Below are 20,533 nucleotides of genomic sequence, written 5' to 3' on the forward strand. Positions count from 1 at the left end.
AGTATCCATTATTTGTTTTCATACCTTATTTAACTCCACATTGTATTAACATTTAGTTGCATTAAGCAACTTCAGCTGCATGCAACAAATTCTGATAAATTCCCTTTTCATTTTTATTCTGTTACAAATATTTTCTATTTTTCCTTGTTATGGCTTCTTAGATACACCCATCATTTAAAAGTGGACATTTAATTTCCAAATACGTGGGGTTTTTGAAGTATCTTTGATATTAATTTCTCATTTTGATATTAATTTCTCGCTTAAATGCTTTCTTCTCTGCAATCACCCTTTGTGTTTTTTCAGTCTTTTAACTTTATAGAGGCTTTCAATGGCTAAGTCAAAGCTCTCTCTTGGTAAATGTCACATTGCACTTGAAAATATGTGGCTTATTTTCAAATATCTTTTGCTACTGATTTCTAACATAATTCTACAGTGATAAGAGAACAAACTCTGTATGACATCAATACCTTTAGACCACAAAATTTTTGCACTTTATTTTATGTCTCTGGTTATGTTCCAGTGTCTCCCTGGTTTATCGTCTATGGGAATCTGAATAGAATTTCTATCCTGCTGCTGCATGAAAATTGTATAAATCTTAATTATGTTGAATTGGTTCATAGTGATTTTCAGGTCTACTGTATCCTTCTATTGTAACTTTCTATTTATTCATTCTATTAATTTTTGAGAGCTTGATATTGAAACACCAATTAAAAAATTTTAATTTATCTACTTAAAAAAATTAAGAACTATATGTAACTTGGTTCTGTGTTTTCCAAGTCTCCTGTAAATGTGTTATCATACTTCAATAACTTAAAAAATAAAAAAGAAGAAAAACAAAACATTAATCCTTTAATTTCATACAATATATCATTGTTAGCTTGTAGTTGACTGTGATTCATTAGCATGTTAAGATTAATAAATATATATAAACCACACATTGTTCTAAATCTAAGTGGAGTGAAGGAAATGGCAACCCACTCCAGTATTCTTGCTTGGAAAATTCCATGGACAGAGGAGGCTGGTAGACTACAGTCCATGGGGTCGAAAAGAGTCGGACATGACTGAGTGACTTCACTTTAATGAAAGATGTCTTGCTTTTTTTGGTTTGTGTTCCAGAAATATTGCTATTATAGAATGGTTGTTTGTATTTAATATTAAGATATTAACACTAAACCCCTCAAAAAAACCCCAAAGTATACAGGTCAGAACTTACCTGGCAGTCTAGTAGTTAAAACTCTGTGCTTTTAAAGCAGGGGCACAAGTTTGATCCCTGGTTGGGGAACTAAAATCCCACATGCTGTGTGGCATGGCCACAAACTTTAAAAAATAATAAATAAAATTTAAAAATATACAGGTCAGGGGTTTTAAATATATTCACAAAATTGTGCAACTGTCACCATGATTTAGTTACAGAACATTCTCTTCACTCCAAAATGAAATTTCTAACCATTAATAGTCATCCCCACCTCCTCCCTGCCCCCAGCAACCACTAATTTACTTTCTGTCTCTGTGAGTTTGATTATTCTGGGCATTTAACATAAATGGAATCATACAGTGTGTGGGCTTTCATGACTGGTGTCTCTCACTTAGCATAATATTTTCAAGGTTCATCCACATGGTTTCATGCTATCGGTACTTTGTTCCTTTATATTGTTGGATTCTGTGTGTGGATATACCACATTGGTTTATCCATTCATCATCTGATGGACTGGGTTGTTTCTTCTTTTCGGCTATTCTGAATAAGACTGGTATGAAGAATTGTATGTAAGTTTTTGTCTTCACATATGTTATACATTCTCTAGAGTATATACCTAAGCACAGAATTGGGTCATTCGATGACTCTGACTTCTTGAGGAACTGTCAAACTGTTTTGCAAAGTGGCTGCACCATTTTACAATCCAGCCGGCAGTGGACGAGGGTTTCTAGTTTGTCCACTTTCTCACCACTTGTTATTGTCTTTTTCAGTCTCTCCATCATAGTGAGTATAACTTAGTATCTCATTGTAGTTTTGATTCGCATTTCTCTAGAGACTAAGGATGCTGAGCATTTTAATGTATTTATTAGCCATTTTTACATCGTTTTTGGAGAAATGTCTATTCAAGTCATTTGCCCACTTAAAAATTTTTCTTTCATGACTGAGTTGTAAAAGTCTTTATATATTCTAAATGCTAGACTCTTGTCAGATGTATTATTTGCAAATATTTTCTCCCACTCTGATTGTTTTTTCACTTTTTTGATAGTGTCCTTTGATGCCACAGTTTTTAAGTTTAATGAAGTCCAATAAAAATTTTTTCTTTTGTTACTTCTATTTTTGGTGCTGTATGAAAGGCACTGTTACCTAACTTAAGCTCCTAAAGATTTACTTCTATGTTTTCTTCTAAGAGTTTTATAGTTTTAACTCTTACATTTTGGTCTCTGATTCATTTTAGGTTAATTTTTGCATATGGTATAAGGTAGAGGTCTAGTTTCACCCTTTTGCATGTGTATATTCAGTTATTCCAAAAGACAATTCTTTTCTCATTGAAAAAAATGAATTGACCATAAAGGCAAGGGTTTATTACTGGACCCTGAATTCTATTCCATTGATCCTATGTCTACCTTTATTCCAGTACCACACTGCCTTGATTAATGTAGCTTTTTAGTAAATTTTGAAGTTGGAAAGTATGAGTCCTCCATATTTGTTTTCTTTTTAAAAACTGGTTTGACTATGTGAGGTTCCCTGCATTCCCAAGGGAGTTTTAGTCTGCCAAAAAAATGGGGTAGGGAACAGAGGGGATTTTGATAAGGACAGTGTTGAACTGTAGTTCAGTTCAGCTTAATTTGTTTTTCAATCTGTGAACACAGAATGTCTTTCCATTTATTAGGTCTTTTTACATTTCTTTCAGTGAGGTTTTGTGACTTTCAGTGTATGAGTCTTACACTTCTTTTGTTAAATTTATTCCTAAATATTTTATTCTTACATATTATAAAAATAACTGAGAAATTATTTTCTTAATATTATTTTTGAATTGTTCATTGCTAGAGTGTAGGAATATAATTGGTTTGTATATGTTGATCTTGTACCCTCCAACCTTGCTGAATTTACTTATTAGCTTTAATAGTATGTGTGTGCATACACATAGGTATTTTCCTTAGACTTTTCTATATATAAGATTATATCATCTGCAAATAAAGACAGGTTTTCTTCTTCTAAAAAATAATATAGATGTCCTTTATGTGTCCCATCTGGAAACTCCAGTACAATGTTAACTAGACACAGTGAGAGCAGACATCTTTCTCTTGTTTCGGATCTTAGGAAAAAGCTTCTAGTCTTCACCATTAAGAATGATGTATACTGTGGGTTTGTCATAAATGCCTTTAATTAGGTTTAGAAGGCTCCTTTCTATTCCTAGCTTATTGGATGTTTTTAGCATAGAAGGTGTTGGAGTTGGTCAAACACTTTTTCTCTTTCCATAAGAGGATCATGTGGGTTTTGTTTTGTCCTTTATTCCATTAATATGGTGTCTTACACTGATTCATTGGGCTTCTCGGGTGGTGCAGTGGTAAAGAGTCCACCTGCCAAGCAGGAGATGCAGGTTTGAACCCTGGGTCAGGAAGATCCCTTGGAGAAGGAAATGGCAACCCACTCCAGTATTCTTGCTTGGGAAATCCCACGGACAGAGGAGCCTGGCTGGCTACAGTTCACGGGCTCGCAAAAGAGTCGGACATGACTTAGCGGGTAAACAACAACAACAATAACACTGATTGATTTTTGATGTCAACACAAACTTGCATTTCTGGGATATGCCCCGCTTGATCATGATGCATAATTCTTTTTATATGTTGTTATATCTTTTTATACCCCATTTATATTCATAAGTGGTACTGGTTTGTAGTTTTTTGCCTTGTGCTCCATCTGGTCTTGGTGTCAGAACAACATTAGGCTCTTGGGATGAATTAAGAAGTATTCCTCCTCTTTTATTTTTGGGAGAGAGTTTGTGTTGATTCTTCTTTAAAAGTTGGGTATGATTTATTGGTGAAGCCATCTTTTTCTTTGTGTGAAAAAGTTTTTGTAATTCAATCTCTATTTATTGTAGGTCAAGTTTAGTAGTTTGTGTCTTTCTAGGTATTTGTTCTTTTTAGTTTGAGTTGCCTAGTTTGTCGGCATACAGTGGTTCATAGTGTTATAATTTTGTTAGCTTTTCAAAGAATCAGCTTTTGGTTTTGTTGATTTTCTCCTTGTTTTGCTAGTCTCTATTTCATTTCTTCCTGCTCTAGTTTTTATCATTTCTTTCCCCCTTCTTGTGCTGGCTTTCATTTGTTCTTCTTTTTCTAGTTTGTTAAGGTGGGAAGTTAGGTTATTTATTGGACATCTTTCTTCTTTTTTGATATATGCATTTACAGCAGTGAATCTCCCTCCAAGCTCTGCTTCAGCTGCATCTTATAAGTTTGGATATGTCACATATTCATTTTTATTTATCTCCAAGTGTTTCTAATTTTCCTTGTGATTTCTTCTTTAATCCATTGGTTTTTAGAAAGTCTGTTGTTTAATTTCCACAAATTTGTGGATTTCCCAAATTTTCTCTTGTCACTAATTCCTAAAACATTTCATTGTGTTTAGAGAATATGTTTCGTATGCTTTCAAATAACTTTGTACCTGTTGACAGAATCTCAAGTTATCTGAAGCAAAAGATGATAGACATGAGGGAGGCACAGGATTAGCAATGGAACAGAAGACTTGAACGACACTAGAAACCAGCCAGATCTAACAGACGTCTGTAGAGCTCTCCCCGCAACCGATAGCGACAGAACACACGTTCTTTTAAAGCCCACATGGAGCATTTTCCTTGGTGAACCATACTTTAGGCCATCAAACAAGTCTCAATAAATTTCAAGTTTTTGTCTAGTGCTTTGGTCTGGATGTTTGTGTCTTCCCAAAATTCATATGATGAAATTCTAATGTCCACTTTGATGGTATTAGGAGGTGGAGCTTTCGGAAGGTGCTTAGGTCATGAGACTAGAGCCTTCTTGAATGGGATTAGCCCTGAGGCCTGACAGAATGCCCTAGCTCCTTGTGCTATTTAAGGATGCAACAAAAAATCTGCAACCTGAAAGAGGGCCCCTCTCAACCATGCTGGCACCCTGATCATGTAAGTCCAGCCTCCAGAACTATGAGGAATAAATATGTATTGTTTTTAAGCCAGCCGACTTATGGTACTTTGCTATAGCAGCCTGCACAGACTAAGACATCCAATCCAACATCTGGGCTTCCTTAGAGATATTTTTCATTGACTGCTTTTTTGCTCCAGTATGTAGACCATATTGTCCTATTTCCTAGAGTCTCATAATTTTTGTTGTTGAAATGTAAGCATTTAAAATAATATGACGGTTCTGAAGAAGAGATTCTGTCCCCTCGCTAGAGTGTGTTATTGTTGCTGTCTGTTTCCTTAGTGACTTTCCTGGACCGATTCTTTAAAATCTGTATTCTTTACCATGTGTGGCCCCTGAAGTGTCTGCTTCTTAGCTTCTGTGTGTGTGCCTGCTCAGCTGTTTCAGTCATGTCTGACTCTGTTATGGACTGTTACTCCTCTGTCCCTGGGATTCTCCAGGCAAGAACACTGGAGTGGGTTGCCATGCCCTCCTCCAGGGGATCTTCCCAAGCCCAGGGATCAAACCCGCGTTTCCTGCATCTCCTGCATTGCAGGCAGATGCTTTACCACTAAGCCGCCTGGGAAGCCCTGCTTATTAGCCTACTGGTCAGTTAATACTTGGTCAGAGATTTCCTCAAATGCTAGATCCAGTAAGTCTCTCAGCCTTGGCCAGGAGGCTCTGCAGATTTGTACTAGAGCATGTGTTCAATGCTCCGGCAGAGAGTTTACCACTTGGCCTGAGCCTTTACTTCCTTCTTGTGCAGAGGATCAAAGTCAGCTAAAAGAAGATTAGTGCCTCTTAGATCTTTCCTGGGTGAGCTAGCAGCCGTTTGCATGTAGATTTTTAGATTCTCAGGGATACACTGGCACTTTTCACAGTCCCCTATGGACACGTTTTTATTTTTAAGCTTCTGGCTCTGAGTGGGACTGGGAGAGGGGAAAAAAGGAAGACAGGAAGGGAACTACAGTTGATAAACACTACTAGCCAGGCTCACTGGAGAAGGCAATGGCACCCCACTCCAGTACTCTTGCCTGGAAAATCCCATGGATGGAGGAGCCTGGTGGGCTGCAGTCCATGGGGTCACTAAGAGTCGGACACGACTGAGCGACTTCCCTTTCACTTTTCACTTTCATGCATTGGAGAAGGAAATGGCAACCCACTCCAGTGTTCTTGCCTGGAGAATCCCAGGGACGGGGGAGCCTGGTGGGCTGCCGTCTATGGGGTCGCACAGAGTCGGACACGACTGAAGCGACTTAGCAGCAGCAGCAGCCAGGCTCAGCACTAGCTTTCATTATAAACCTCTTTACCTGATTCTTATAAGAATTCAGTTGGTTCTTTAAAAAAAAACAATTACCTATTTGGCTTCACTGGGTGAAAGTGTGGCATGGGGAGCTTTGGTCTTCGTTGAGGCGTGTGAGGTCTTTAGTTGCAGCATGCGGACTGCTGGTTGTGGCAGGTGGGATCCAGTTCCCTGACCCCCGCCCCCTGCCTTGGAAGCCAGGAGTCTTAGCCACTGCACCACCAGGCAAGTCCCCAGTTGGTTCTTTGTTAGCTCATTTACTTTACAGATCAAGCAAGCAAACAAACTAGGATCCAGAAAGGTGAAGAAATGTGCTCCAGGGCACATAGCTGCTTAAGTGGTGACCTCCTGTCTGTCTCCCCGGCCCATGCCTCTCAACCAGTGTTTCTCACTTGTGAGATGATTTGAGGTAAATAGATGACCATTCAACAACTCTAATCGCATGCTTGCGCGTATGTCTAGTTTGTACACCCAACCCATGACTTTGTGCTTAGGACAAGGCATATATCGGTATTTAACTTTTAAAAGTTAGTCAGTCTAAATACAGTTATTAAGTAGGATGTGAGTCATGTGGTGTGTTGTCAGGGCAAAAGTTGAGAATGATGGAAGTTGACATGATGCCACATACTGCCCATAAGGCCTCCTCTCTGACACTGGGAGTTGGGCTGGGCAGGACTAGAAGAGCTGGCTGTCGGTGTAGCGCTGTCTGGTAGAATCTTCAGTGATAATAGGAGTGCTCTCCTATCTGCACTGTCCAACACAGCAGCCACCAACCACACGGAGCACTTGAAATGTGGCAAGATGGAAAAATTAAATTTTTAGTTGTATTCAGTTTGAATGAATATAATTTGAATTTAGGGCTTCCTGGTAGCTCAGCTGGTAAAGAATCCAGCTCCAATGCCAGAGACCCTGGTTCAATTCCTTGGTCAAGGAGATCGCTGGAGAAGGGACAGGCTACCCACTCCAGTATTCTTGGGCTTCCCTGGTGGCTCAGCTGGTGAAGTTTAAACAGCCTTATGTAATTAGTTGCTACTGTACCAGCCAGTTCAGCCATAGACCAACCTCATCACAACTGCTCCAAAAGTCATCCATTGAGTGGAGAGTGTGGCTCTCAGGGCCCTTACCCAGGAGGCCGCAGACCCAGCCTCTACCCTGAGCCCCTGGACTGTGCGGCTGTGCCCCTTAGCCTGAGGCACTTACCCGTTCTGTGCCTTAGTCTCCTCATCTGTAAAATAGGAATGCTAATGCCTGCCCCACATATCTCACAGGGTTGTGATGAGGGTCATGTGGAATAATACAGGAAAGAAGGGTTCATACATTGCGAAGTAGTAGAGAAATGAAAAAATTTGTTTAAAAAATATTTTCAGCATAGATGAGTCCCTTGGGAAGATGGGTTCAGGCTGGGCCAGGGTGTGGAGATGTGGTATGAGTGAACTGGGGGTAATGGAATATAACAGAGCCTTGACTGTTCCTGTCTGCTACATAGCCTGGGGCTGAACTTGGACTGTGGGTTGTTCCAGACTAAAGGCACCAAGTGATCGGTGAAAGCTTCAGGGAACTGATTCTGACCCAAGGCTGGATCCACACACAGTCCTGATCTTCCCCTCAGATTTACCCCTCCTGCGGTTTCCTTACTCCAAATGGCAACTCGAGCTTCCCAGTTGCTCAGGCCGAGGCCCTGCCTCATCCTTGATGTGTTTCTCCCCACCCCCAGGCCTCATATCTGATCAAGCAGCAACCTTGACTGTGGCCTTGACTTCTACCCAGCATGCAACCACTTCTCCCCCTGCTCACCCCCTTAGCCATGTTATCCTCACCACCTCACCCTGGGCTCTTCTGTCTGGTCCCATCCTTGACCTGCTTCAACAGCATCCTTTCCACGTGACAAGGATATTGCTGTTGCTGTTGTTCAGTCACTACGTTGTGTCAGACTCTTTGCAACCCCAGGGACTGCAGCACGTCAGGCTCCCGTGCCCCTACTATTTCCCGGAGTTTGCTCAGATTCATGTCCATTGAGTCGGTGATGCTATCAAACCATCTCATCCTCTGTTGCCCCCTTCTCCTTTTGCCTTCAATCTTTCCCAGCATGAGGTAGCCACAGTATTGGAGCTTAGAGGGATCCTTCCTGCCACACCTGGTGGTGGGGGAGGGGCGGGGTAGGGGAGGATGGAAGGGGGGCACGGGGGGGTCGGGGATGGGGGGAGTTGGTGGGGGGAGTCAAGCTTCTTCCAGTGGCCTACAGAGCCTACCTGTTCCATCTCTGACCTCATCCCCAAATACTCCACTCCAGCCATCCAGCCTCTCGCGGGCCCTTGAACACACTAAGCCTCAGGGCCTTTGCACTCACTGTTCCCTCGGTCTGGAATGCTCGTCTAGCGATATCCTCACAGCTCACCCTTCACTGATTCTAGGACTCTGCACAAATGTCACATCAGAGAGGTCATCTCTGTGCATCTCTAAAGCTGTCTTGTCCCACCCTGCATACCCACCCGCCTCTGACAGTGCGTGGTACATAGTTGTTGCTCAGTCACTCTTGGGCAAATGACCTTCGGGGCAGAAGGGGTCACAGGCAGCTGTGCAAGGCAGCAGTGTCAGAAGATACCGACAAGCTGCTCATCCTCTTGGATTTCAGACTCAATGAAATCTGCACAAGGAGCCCTAAATAAGGGACTCAACAACGCAGAAGATTCCTCTTCCTTTCGAATAGTCTGTGATCCTGAGCTCCTAAGGGTCCCTGAAATTCTAGCTGTGCACTTGCCCCATGACTTGGTGAGCTGACCCTCCAGAGGAGCATTAGACTTAGGCTCACTGAGGGACCACTTAGGAAGGAGAAGGACAAAGTCTAAGCTGGGGCCCCTGGGGCAGGGCTGGAAAGGGTAAGGGGACAAATTTTGCAGAACTCCGACCTCTTGGAAGTGCTTCCATTGGCCTGGATTCATTTCAGACACTCAAGCCAGGGTCCCCTGGGCCTGTTTCCATTTTTGTTCTTTTTTATGTACACAAAGGGGCTCCTCCTGGTCTTTCTGGCTCGGTGGTGTGGTGACCTCTCTCCCCTTGGTCTAGCAAAGTCTAGCTCCGTGTCCTTGGTTTCCCTGCTCCCCAAAGCAGTCATTCCTCAGGATTCTCTGGCTCCATGGATCTGGGGAGCCCTGACCTGACCATTTCTTCCTTCCCTTCTCCAGGAAGCTTCTTCTCCCCTCCTCCCCCTCCAGCCCCAAATTGCACAGCCCCCTCCTCCTCCTGTTTCTCTAGGATACAGGCATCAGGGAGGCAAGCCCCCCTCCTTCCATCCCTCTCTTCCTCTTCTCCAAGCCCCAGAAGGGGCCGCCTGCTGCTTGGCTATTTTTATCCCAGGAGCTTTCTCAAGGAGAAAGCAGCGTGGTCCCTGAGCCAAAGCACGGGGCTGTGTCCCTGTGGAAAACCTCCCTTCATGGGGAAAGAATCCAGGGGATTTTTTTTGGGTCCTGGCTGGGAGCCTTTGATTTTTGTGAGTCGCGCGCACATTTGTCAAGGTTTCAGTTTGTTGATGTGTTGTTTTATTATAGAAATGAAGGCAACACCATATTCTGATCAGGTCTGGATATCGACTCTTGCACAACTGTGATCATTCTGGGGCTTGGGTTTTTCAAAAAAGTGCTTATCTCATTGGTGTCGCTAGCAGGATGGAAACAAAGTGCTGTAAGGGAAGACTGGCCAGCCTAGAGGCAGGGCCGAGGGCGTGGGGGCAGAACCAATGTGCATTGAATACCCACTAGCTCCAGATTCCATCTGCTGTGCTTCCAAGGCCTCTAGGAAAAAGGGGCTGTGGGTGTCCAAGTTTTATATGCAATAACTGATTGGTTCAAGACTGAGAAAGGAGGGTGACAGGGCTGTCTGCTGCCACCCTGTCTGTTTGATCTGTACACTGAGCGCATCATGAGAAATGCCAGGCTGGATGAGTTACAAGCTGGAATCAAGATAAGTGAGAGAAACATCAACAACTTCAGATATGTGGATGATAACCACTCCACTGGCAGAAAGCAAAGAGGAACTGAAGAGCCTCTTGATGAGGGTGAAGAGGGAGAGTGAAAGAGCTGGCTTAAAATTAAATATTAAAAAAACTAAGATCATGGCATCCGGCCCTATTACTTCATGGCAAATAGAAGGGGACAAGATGGAAGTAGTGACAGATTTCCTCTTCTTGGGCTTGTTGCTTGCTTCTTGCCTACTTCTTGCTTCTTGGCAGGAAAGGTATGACAAACATAGGCAGTGTGTTGAAAATCAGACATTACTCTGCCGACAAAGGTCCATATAGTCAAGGCTATGGTCCTCCCTGTAGTCACATATGGTTATGAGAGCTGGACCGTAAAGAAGATAGACTGCCAAAGAATTGATGCTTTCAAACTGTGGTGCTGGAGAAGAATCCTGAGAGTCCCTTGGACACCAAGGAGATCAAAGCAGTCAATCTTAAGGGAAATCAACCCTGAATACTTGTTCGAAGGTTGCTGAAGTTGAAACTCCAGTATTTTGGTCATTGATGCAAACAGCTGACTCATTGGAAAAGTCGCTGATGCTGGGAAAGATTGAGGGCGGAAGGAGAAGAGGGCATCAGAGGATGAGATGGCTGGATATCATCACCGAAGCAGTGGACATGAACTTGGGCAAAGTTTGGGAGATGGTGAGGGACAGAGAGGCCTGGCGTGCTGCAGTCCCTGGGGTCACAAAGAGTCAGACACTATTGAATAGCTGAACAACAAGTGTCCAAGTTTTATACATGGGAAACTGCAACTCAGAGAGGTTAGGTAACTTGCTCACGGTCTTTCTGGGACACATAAAGGAGCAGGGAGTCACACCCAGGATTTGGGAAGCACCTGACTACTCAACTTCCTTCTACCTGGGTGTAAGTCTCAGCTGTGCCACATGGTAGCTGTGTGACTTGAGGCAAGTGGCTTCACCTCTCCGCACCTGTGTCTTCACTTGTAAAGTTGTTGTTCAGTCGCTCATGTGTATCCAACTCTTTGCAACCCCACAGACTTCAGCATGCAACACGCCTGGCTTCCTTGTCCATCACCAACTCCCAGAGTTTGCTCAGACTCATGTCCATTGATGCCGTCCAACCGTCTCATCCTGTCGCCCCCTTCTCCTCTCACCCTCAATCTTTCCCAACATCAGGGTCTTTTCCAATGAGTTGGCTTTTTGCATCAGGTGGCCAAAGTATTGGAGCTTCAGCTTTAGCATCGTTCCTTCCAATGAATATTCAGGACTGATTTCCTTTAGGATGGCCTGGTTGGATCTCCTTGCAGTCCAAGGGACTCTCAAGAGTCTTCTCCAGCACCACAGTTTGAAGGCATCAATTCTTCAGAAGGAGTTGTAATTCTGGCTCTACGGGCGTTGGGGAGAATGAAGTGAGATACTGCGAGTAAAGGGCTTGGGGCAGAGAAGAACATAAACCCCACCTCTTCACCCCACCTCCACCCCCAGCTGCCACCATTCCTTCTGTGGAGGCTCCTGGTCCGTGTCAGTTCCTGCAGAGCCGGGGTCTGTCTGGCCCCCTAGGCGTGTCTGGAGGCTCCTGCACCTGTTCTCCTTGTCCTTGGAGTTTCCCCCTCCTGTGGCCTTAGAGCTTCTGTGGGCTGTCTGCCCCTTTGAAGATGCCTTTTCTCCTGACAGGAAAAGTGTCTGGAAGCATCAGGCCAAGGTTCAGTGGGTTCAAATCTAACAAGCTTTCCAGCATGTTAGTTCATGTCCTCTGAGAAGCAGACACCAAAATGGGATTCAAAGCACAACATATTAATTGGAGGAAACACCTGTGAAGGATAAACGGGAGGGAGTGGGAGGAGGCGGAGAGCCTCGTGACTGTGGTCCTCCTGGAGGACCGAGAAGGAGGGGGTGGGGCAGGAAGAGTCTCAGGCCACAACAGGGTTCCAGAAAAAGCTCAGTGCCCCCACCGCCCCCCCACCACGGGGAGTCCTCGAGTCAAAGCAGGCTGAGGGGGGATTTCCATATCTCCAAGGACCCGGCCTGTGTGAGCCCCCTCATCACAGCCCATCACGGGCTGGGCGTAGCCTGGGGGCAGCAGGAAGCCCGCCTCAATGAGGGCTCGTGGTGAGGCCTGGGGAACAAAGCTGGGCTGTCTTCCACTCAGCTCCCCCAGCAGGAAAGCCAGAGAGTAGACAACCTTGGCAACCGTATTCCAGCTCTCTGTAGCTCAGGGTCAGCATCTGTGAAAGGAGGATGATAATCTCAGTGTCTGGACCTCGGTGATTGTGTCCAGTTTCTCTTGCCGCGTGACACACCATCCCCCGAACTTAGGGACTCAGAACAGCAACAATTCTGTGGGTCGGTGGGGCTCGGTCAGGGAGCTGGAAATGTGCAAGGTGGCCCCTTGTCCAACAGGCTGCCTCCCCACGAGGCTCCTCACTGCTCCACAGCCTCGCCCGAGCTTCTGTGCAGCTGAGGATGAGCCCCAGGGCGCAAGCACTTGTCAAGGCCCTGCTTGCATCATGCTGGCTAATGTCCCACTGGCTGACCCACGACACGCATTGCCAAGCCCAGAGCTGGCACGGGAGGGCACTGCACAAAGACATTCATGTGGTCACCAGCCTGACGGGCTGCCACAGGCCTGTGTGTTGGTGCGAGGGAGGTGTTGCTGAGAGCTCAGCACAGTGTCTGGCCTGACCTAGGTGTCTGCTCAGGGACTGGCATGATGAAATCGCCCTCTGAAAGGCTCTGGGGTGAAGGAGTCCGCTCTGACTCTGAGAAGAACTTACAGTGGGCTGAGGAGAACATCAGAGTGGGCTGATGGTGGAGGGGACCATTGGACCTTGTCCCTGCTCAAGAATTTCTAGGAAGAAGGGAAAGCGGTGGAGTCCAGCTTTGCAGATTCTGGGTTTGGGGTGAGGCCCTGGTCAACAGAAGCCCAATAAATCAGAGCAGGCCTCCCAGGGGATGAGGAGAAGACATCCTGCCAAGAAGATCACCAGTGGGAAGGAACTCACAAATGTGGTGTGACTGGAAGAAAATGTCCTGTGGAAACTCAACCCGCTGTCATCTGGGTCTCCTGAGTGAGACCGAGGGGAGTGAGCTCCTTCCAGAACATTCCGTGTAACGACTTGCGTCTTGGGAGACTGGCAAGGGCACAGTAGGCCTCAATAAACATTAATTGAAAGAAGGAAAATTGAGACGGTCGGGTGGAGGAACGGTGAGGTGGATGGCTGGGAGGCTCAAATTTACAGTCGTTATTTCACGTAATTTTCTCACCCCCTCTTCCCTCGCCTATTTTCCACAGATGAGAAACTGCTGCCCTAAGATGCTTAATAATTTACTTACGGTCACACAGTTTCCAAGTGGCTGAGCTGGGATTTGAACTTGTGACTTGACACCCAGACCCTTGACGACAACTGCAGATAGATGACACCACAGTGCGCCATACGCCATGCAGAGAAAGGGAGATTTCAGGGGCTCACAGCAAACCACAAGGTCCAGACAACAAGCTGATGAGCTCAGCACCTGCCAAAGCCAGACAACACCGCCCGCCTAGGGAGACAGGCTGCCCAGTCCCCCCACGGCTGCCTTCTCCCGCCTGCTCTCCCCCAGCTCCCCCAGGGCCGAGGTCACTCGGGCCCTCTCCCAGGACTAGCGCTCCTAGAGGGGGCCCCTCGGCTTTGAAGTATGGGTGACAAGAGTAGATAATGTCCACAGATAATGAAACAAAACCCTTTTCTTTGTGTCCTGGGGCCAGTATTCTAGGACCTGGGCAGCGGTGGGCAGAGAAGGGCGGCTGGAACAAACTTCTCTTTGATGGTGAAGCAGGAAGACCTTGGGGGAAAAGCAAACAGAAAGAGCCCAGAAAAGCCGGACTTAGCTGAGCCGCAGCTCTGACGAGGGTAACAGCTTATTCATATTTGAAGAGGTATTGAATGCTGGCAACATACTGAGTATTGGAAGGAAAAGAGACGCTGCCATTGAAATAGATTGAGGCAAAGTAATGCGATGGAGAAGCCGCAGGAACAGCATCGGCAGGAGGGGTCGGGGGCAGGAGGCTGGGAGGGAACGAGCAGGGGGGTGAAGGGGCGGTGAAGGGAGGGCGAAGCCCGGCGGTGGGCTGCTACTGTGCTTTCTCTGATAGGCCTACTTTGTTTGCCTGGGAATATGATTCTTCATCTTTGGGGGACCCTCATGAAAGCCTGGTCCTGATCATTCCTTTAACACCAAATATGCCTGCAGATAAAATTTGGGATGGGATGAGCAGTTCCCTGAAGCCCACCCACAGCCCCACTCATTAAGGTTCGTAATGAGTGGTCTTCATCCTCAGGGTCCACCCCAGACTTTCTGGCTCAGCGAGGCAGAGGTGGGGAGCTTGGCCTTGGTTTGGGGCAACGCTTCCCAGGGGACTCCAATGTGGCCTGGGGTTGAGAATGTTGTTCTGCGGCTCCAGGAACCCCAGAAGAAGACCTTGGACTTTGAAGGAGCAAAGGTGGTCTACTCGAGCACTGAGAACAAGGGAATCCAGGCCAGGCATGCACCTCACACAGCCCCAGGTGTCCTGACTCGTTTGGGAACCCCCCCCTCCCTCTGCCAGCGTCACAGGGTAGTTTCTCACTCAGATACGAGCTCTAGAGCAGTGGTCCCCAATCCTTTTTAGCACCAGGGACCAGTTTCGTGGAAGATGATTTTCCCACAGACCTGAGGTTGGGGGGGTGGGGATGGTTTGGGGATAATTCAAGCATGTGACATTTATTGGGCACTTTATTTCTCTTATTATTACACTGTGATATATAATGAAATAGTTATACAACTCACCTTACTGCAGAATCAGATCATCAGGCATTAAGATGCTCATAAGGAGAGTGCAGCCTGGATCCCTCGCAGTTCACCGTAGGGTTCACGCGCTTATGAGAATCTGACTCTGCTGCTGATGACAGGAGGTGGAGCTCAGACTGTAACACGAGCAATGGGGAGCGGCTGTAAACACAGATGAAGCCTCACTCACCCCCGGCTGCTCACCTCCTGCCGTGTGGACCGGTACTGAGGCCTGGGGCCTGGGGACCCCCGCTCTAGGAGATCTGTACTGTCTTCCCATCACGCTCAGAATAAGAGCTTAAATCCTCATCAAGATTCACAAAACCTGTGAGTCTTTCCTCAGATGCTTCCCTGCTAGCTCAGTTGGCAAAGAACCCGCCTACAATGCAGGAGACCCCGGTTCAATTCCTGGGTTGGAAAGATCCCCTGGAGAAGGGAAAGGCTACCCCCTCCAGTATTCTGGCCTAGAGAATTCCAAGGACTGTATAGTCCGTGGGGTCCCAAAGAGTTGGACACGACTGAGTGACTTTCACTTCCTTTTCCTCAGATACAGCAAATATGTGTTGTCACCTCAGGACCTTTGCACTTGCTGCTCCCTCTGCCTGGAGCTATTCCTTCCCTTCCTGTGGGTCTTCGCCTAACTTCCCTGTCTAAACAGCACTCCCTCTTGCTCTTATCCTCTGCCCAGCTTGGGTTTTCTTCTCAGAAAACCTTATCCAGCTCTACTGGTTTACGTATGTTGTTCACTCTCTGTCACCTGCTTTAGGAGGTAAATTACAGAGGGTCGCCCCTGTTACATTGCCTTCTGTGTCTCCAGCGCCTAGAATGGTGCCTAGCACATGTCAGTGGCTCGTTAAATATTTGTTGAATGAATAGTGATAATTCATTCCTACTGGTTGTCCCAAAGGACACAGAGGTCATTTACAAATTTTGGTTAAAAACTCCCTGGACACAGAGAACTGCTTTTTAGATCTGTTTTCCCATGTAAACAGTCAACAAGTAAGCTCCTGGACACCTGCTGTATACTCAGCCCCCATAAGCTAAAGGGAGGTATGAGCAGAGAGCTGGTCTCTCTTCCTCCAAGGTCTTTACAATCCAGTTGGGGGTGAGTGCCCAGGTCAGAGAACACCTCACCTGGGTAGACAGCTGCTCAGAACCTCGAAGGACATTGTTGGAGCTCGGAAGGGCTGGAGTAGTCAGGCTTTCTGCAGAAGGGAGCACCTGCAGTGCCCTTTGAAGAACAGCTTCTGCTGGGTAACTGACTGGAAGAAGAATGTTCCCCAAAGGGCAACTAAGTGGCAGCCAGTGGAGTAGCTGGCAGTGCTTGTAGTCAGTAGGATGGGTTGAGTGGGCCAGAGCCAGCAGACCTCAGCATCGTGGCATTCTTCCTCCTCAGGCTCCTACTCCAGGGCACCTCATACAACCTGGAGACCAGGCCAGACCTAATGGGATCATTAGGATACTGTTGCTGTGTCTCAGGAATCCTGGAAGAGAGCGCACACTAGGAATCAGGTGAATGCAAACAGCGTGAACATGGACAAGCCTGAGGAAAATTTGCTGGGCCTCAGTTTGTCGTTCAGACACTAAGTTGTGTCCAACTCTTTTGCGACCCCATGGACTGTAGCCTGCCAGGCAAGAATATTGGAATGGGTTGCCATTTCCTTCTCCAGGAGATCTTTGCAACCCTGGGATCGAACCCGCATCTCCTGCATTGGCAGGTGGATTCTTTACCACTGAGCCACCAGGGGAGTCCAGGCCCTCAGTTTACCCATCTGTAAAATAGGGCCAAGGTTACTTTCCTCACCGTATTGCTGAGAGGCCCAGGATCTGTGTCCACCAAGAGAGCCCATCATTATAGACTCCCAGGTTCTGGCCACAAGTGTGCTCGGGTCAGGGTTTTCTCAGGTTGTCCTCTGCTGGGCCTCCATTTCACTACTATGTATCTCAGAGATGGGTCGGGGACACTTTGCAGTCTCCTCCCATCCTGTCTTTACTCTGTGCTTGCCAGGCTCCTCTCTCCCAAGTGAATTTGCGTGTGGCCAAGTGGTTACTTAAATGCCCAGGGAACTGAAATCAAGGGAGCAAGGGTGATACAAAGGAGGTGGGGCTGGGGGAGGGTGGGAGCTGAGGGCAGCTGGTTCTGTGTCCTTGAGGGAGGAACTCAGCCTTTGCCCTACCTCCCACTGCCCACTCCTTGCTTTAAGCCCCACCAGAAAGAGAACCCAAGGGCTTTCTACATGAGGCCCAGTCAGACACTGGGCTTGCAATCTTGCTCTGCTTTCGCAAGGGAGATGCCCAAAAGAGCTGGGGCGGTGGAGGCGGGGGTGGGGGGGTGGCGGGGGTGGGGAGGGGTGGGGAGTGGAGGGTGGGAACGACAGGGATCAGCAAATCTGAATCTCTGATCCCTACCAGGAGGTCTTCTGGTGATGCTACGCTGGCCAGGGGCCCAGCCTTTTTGAGCCTGGGGTCCTATCTGAAAAACAGATCCTAGAGGACCCTAAGAGTGCAGGGGTCATAGGCTTAGGCAGAGATCATACTGCCTGCCCCTAGCGCAGTGCTTGGCTCTTGGGTCTACCTAGGGACGCGCGCTCTGCGGCTGGCCGGAGAGGGTGGGGCCTTCGCCCATCTTTTCTCTCATCCTCCCATCTCCGCTTTCTGTGCGTCTGCACAGGCCGCCACCCTGAGTTCTCTGCGCCTGGAGGGAAAATAAGAGTTTAGCGACCCCTCTTGGCGAATCCATGTTACAGCTGTGTTTCCAAGGGGTCCCGGGGCAGATGGTGGGAAACCGAGGAGGTTGGGGCGGGGAAGGAAGGTTTTCCTCTGGGCACGTCTTCATTCCACCGTCAGCAGGAACCCGGTGACTACAACCGATTGACTGGTTCCTTCATTCCCGTGCTCGGTCCCTCATCAAATAGTTACCAATAATAGTCAACCAACACTAACTAGAGAACCCCCTCTGTGCCTTCAAAACTAAGCAGCCTGACTGTCCAGAAGGGGACCCAGACCTTAGATAAGTGTGTTAATATTATGGCATTCGTTCATTTGTTCCGTTGTCCATTCACCCACTCATTCATTCATCCCCTCTCTCATTCATTCCTAAATACTGTTGAGCTCCCCTATGGGTCAAGTACCTGTTCTTTACATTTGAGAAACAGTGAAAAAAAAAAAAAGGCAATCAAAGACACTTGCTCTCGTGAAGTTTATATTTTAGAAGGGGGGTATTGAAAATAGTGCACCTAAGAAATAAGCATACAGCACATTTGAAGGAGAAAAGTGCTATAAAACACGAAAGATAGCATGCGGGGAATCACTGCAGTGTGGTGGGAACAGGCGGCAGAATGAGGTCGGTAATCACAGTTGGCCTCTGAGAGAAGGTGATATTTGAGCAAAGATGTGTAGGAGGTGAGGAGCAGGGCAGGTATCTCCGGAGAACAGAGGTCCAGGTGTTGGAAACCAGCTACAGCAAAGGCTAGGAGGCACTGCTGTGTTTTGTTCAGTTCAGTTCAGTCGCTCAGTCGTGTCCGACTCTTTGAGACCCCATGGACTGCAGCACACCAAGCCTCCCTGTCCATCACCAACTCCCGGAGTTTACCCAAACTCATGTCCATCAAGTTGGTGATGCCATCCAACCATCTCATCCTCTATGTTTTGTACTGTAGGCATAAGCAGAGAGGATGAGGATGCAGGCTGGGGCCCCTAAACCTGCCTAAGTCAGGGAGAAAGTGTCCTTAGAGGAGGTGACATCCAGGTGTTGCTGGCCAAAATCTTGGCTTCCTCTGCCCATCGAAGCTGAATAAAAAATACGGAGACGGAGTTTGGAGGAAACTGAAAGATAGCTTTAATTCTCAGCCGGTGGAGAGGAGAAACCGGTAGGCTCATGCCTCAAGAACTGTGCCCCCCCGACCCCCGCCAAGCCACGAGGAGTCTAGGGGCTTGTATAAGGCAAGGGCTGGCAGTCAGGAGTCGGTGATGAGGAACAGAGGTGATAGGGTCTTGATTTCTTCCTCTTGCATCGTTTCAAAGACAGTCATAGCCTGGCGTCAGTAACCCAATAACTGAGTCTGGCATTTGGTGGCTCTGTGGCCTTCTTTCTGATACAGAACTACAAGGGGAAGGGTGCTGAAAGGGTAAGCACCAGATACAGGATATATTTAGCATAGAGTCAAGAGAAAAAATGTGAATTGTAGCTCTTGCAGAGTTACGGAGCAGCTTTGTTCCAGACATGCAGAGTTAGGAGCAATTGAAGTAAAAAAACCAGGAATGTTCAAACCTGCTCACTGTTCTATCTATTTTCTTTGTTCTCTGGAAAGGGAAAGAGAAAAACTCATTCCTCTTTTTTCATTTTCACTGTTAACACAGGCACGGACTTGAAGGAGAAGCAGAAGTCTGCCAAGTGGGTGGGTCTGTGAAACGTTTTCTGAGCGGAGGGAACAGCATGTGCGAAGGCCTAGAGGAATGAGAGATGGTGGTGAGTGGGCCAGGAGAGTTACAGGAGGCTCAGCTTTCAGCTTTGCTTCTGTTTGTTGACCCTCAGGGAAGGCAGACCAGGAGCTCCAAATGTGTGGTGCTCGTTCAAGTACACCATTCCCATCCATCACTCTTCATGAGGTTGGTTTCCTCTCCCTTCATCAAAGAGAAACAGAAGACCAGAAAGGCTTGGGTGGGTTTACCAAGGACACACAGGCAGGTAGGGCTGAGAAGACTAGACCAGCAACCCCCCACCCCTGGTCATCACTCCAGTGCTTCCTCGTCAAGCTGTCTGTCCTGCCTTCGGTTAACCCACTGCAGCCTGCTCGCAACTGTGGCCTCAGAGGTTAGTAGCTCACTTGTGCTTTAATTGAGTTTTGCTTGCTGATGTTGCCAAGTATTCAAATCACCTGACAGTCCTGAGGGTCTACCCAGGCTCAGACCCTCGCCCACTTCCCAGCCCCCTCCTCCTTGTGAGCTCTCCAGGTGACGCCAATGCCTCCAGAGACTGAGAGCCACAGCTCCAAAGTGTGGTTCTCACAGGCGTGGGGGCTGCTGAGCCCTGCACCATAGTAGTTCAAAGAAAGGCCATGTTATTCTCAACTTTTGGTGGAATCTGCATGCTGTTTTTCACTGTGGCTGTGCCAATTTACACTCTACTTCTGGGTTTATTCAAAGAAAATGAAAACACTAATTTGTAAAGATACACGAATGTTCATTGCAGGGTTACATATAATAGGCAAGATATGGAAGCAACCCAAGTTCCATCAATGGATGAATAGGTAAAGAAAATGTGGTACACACACACACACACACACACACACACACCCCAGAATACTACTCAGCCATAAAAAA

The sequence above is a fragment of the Oryx dammah genome, unplaced genomic scaffold, assembly GCF_014754425.2.
Source record: "Oryx dammah isolate SB20612 unplaced genomic scaffold, SCBI_Odam_1.1 HiC_scaffold_17, whole genome shotgun sequence".
NCBI classification, from domain to species: Eukaryota; Metazoa; Chordata; class Mammalia; order Artiodactyla; family Bovidae; genus Oryx; species Oryx dammah.